Genomic DNA, 2,280 nt, shown 5'->3' with positions numbered 1-2,280 from the left:
AGGGAGGTAGGGAGAGCCGAAGTGGGGAGGAAACAGGACGGAAGGGGGGGGGGGGAAGAGGGAGCCCAGGGAAAGGACAGAGGAAAGGAGGGGGAGGGAGGATCAGAGTTGATAGGAAGGATAAATGGAGGGAGAGAGGGCATCATCCGGGAGGGGGAGCTGACGGAAGCCACCTTGGGAAAGGAGATGGAGGGTGTAGAGATGGAGGGTAGGGGGGACACAACGGTGAAGACGTGGCAGGGGGCAAGGATGGGAGAGGAGAGGAGCAACCAGGGGGTGAGGGGGTTCAAGACGGCGGGTGGTGTAGAGGATGCGGATATGTTCGAGGAAGAGGAGCAGATGGGGGAAAGGAATGAGATCATAGAGGATCCGCGTGGGGGACGGGAGGCGGATACGGAAGGCGAGGCGGAGTGCATGACGCTCAAGGATCTGGAGGGACTGATAGAATTTGGGGGGGGCCCAGGTTGCAAATCGACGTCCTATATAGGCCACCGTTCAGTACTCGGCGCATGCGCAACCCATCACGGTTGCTGCCCTCCAAGACAGGGAGGTGGCGCCGCCCTTAGTGAAACACTGCTGGCAACGATATATCGCACTCAGGGTCGCACCGAAGAACGTTCAGTTTTGATGTGAGATAATACAGGATTCCACGTCTTGCTAAGAGGAAACCCATTGTCTCTGTTGATTAAATTACCAGCCAACCCAATTTCAATCGCCTCTTTATAGACACTGTTCCAAATAGCGGAAATGTTGGCAACTACCACAGTTTCATCAAATTTCATACTGTGTCCCTCATTTAAGCAGTGTTCTGCTACTGCAGATTTTTCCGGCTGTTGTAGCCCCGTATGACGGCGATGTTCCACACATCTGTCATGCACTGTGCGAATCGAACGGCCAATGTAAGCTTTCCCACATTGAAACGGAATTTTGTACACACCGGGTTTCAAGTTGATTTTAGGATCTACATCTACATCTACATCCATACTCCGCAAGCCACCTGACGGTGTGTGGCGGAGGGTACCCTGAGTACCTCTATCGATTCTCCCTTCTATTCCAGTCTCTTATTGTTCGTGGAAAGAAGGATTGTCGGTATGCTTCTGTGTGGGCTCTAATCTCTCTGATTTTATCCTCATGGTCTCTTCGCGAGATATACGTAGGAGGGAGCAATATACTGCTTGACTCTTCGGTGAAGGTATGTTCTCGAAACTTTAACAAAAGCCCGTACCGAGCTACTGAGCGTCTCTCCTGCAGAGTCTTCCACTGGAGTTTATCTATCATCTCCGTAACGCTTTCGCGATTACTAAATGATCCTGTAACGAAGCGCGCTGCTCTCCGTTGGATCTTCTCTATCTCTTCTATCAACCCTATCTGGTACGGATCCCACACTGCTGAGCAGCATTCAAGCAGTGGGCAAACAAGCGTACTGTAACCGACTTCCTTTGTTTTTGGATTGCATTTCCTTAGGATTCTTCCAATGAATCTCAGTCTGCAATCTGCTTCACCGACGATCAACTTTATATGATCATTCCACTCCCAATGCGTACTCCCAGATAATTTATGGAATTAACTGCTTCCAGTTGCTGACCTGCTATTTTGTAGCTACATGATAAGGGATACGGCAGCAAACCCGAAGAGACGTTCAAGAAAGAAATATTATTGTGGTGAAATTATCCTAACTATCGCTGTGATTTGGTACCTCACGACGGAGGCACAAGTAAGGACAGTCGCTGCCTGACGCAGCAACGGTTGAGAGACGTCGGCGTAGACACGTCCTCAAGAGATTTCATACACCACCGCTGCTGGAAGAGTGTACACGTCAGAGCGCAGGTCCGCTCAGCCCACTCTGCAATCATCGCTTAAGACGACAGCGTCTCCTTACGTCATATCCAGCAGCGAGAGCTGTATTAGAAGTCTGAACTGTATCGAAATTACAGTCAGTTGCACGCTGAGAGACGACTACCATCTGTACTATATCAAGTGATAAGTTATATTTTGGCGACAGTAGCAAATACACAGACGTTTCTGTGGACATGGATTGTTCCAACTTATTTCAGATTGTTCAAGTTTTAGTAAAGTGATCTAAGATTTTATGTGTGTTGTAGTATCCACTCGATATCGTACAGTAGTAAATATAGACATGCTAGGACCCACTACAGTGCCGCCGTGAATATCCCAAATGTTTTTTCGTCCGGCACTACAGGGAGAGAGCCCGCCCCTGTGGCCGAGCGGTTCTAGGCGCTTCAGTCCGGAACCGCCCCGCTGCTACGGTCGCAGGTTCGA

Source organism: Schistocerca americana, chromosome 1, assembly GCF_021461395.2.
Source record: "Schistocerca americana isolate TAMUIC-IGC-003095 chromosome 1, iqSchAmer2.1, whole genome shotgun sequence".
NCBI classification, from domain to species: Eukaryota; Metazoa; Arthropoda; class Insecta; order Orthoptera; family Acrididae; genus Schistocerca; species Schistocerca americana.
Note: the sequence above shows the minus strand (reverse complement) of the source record.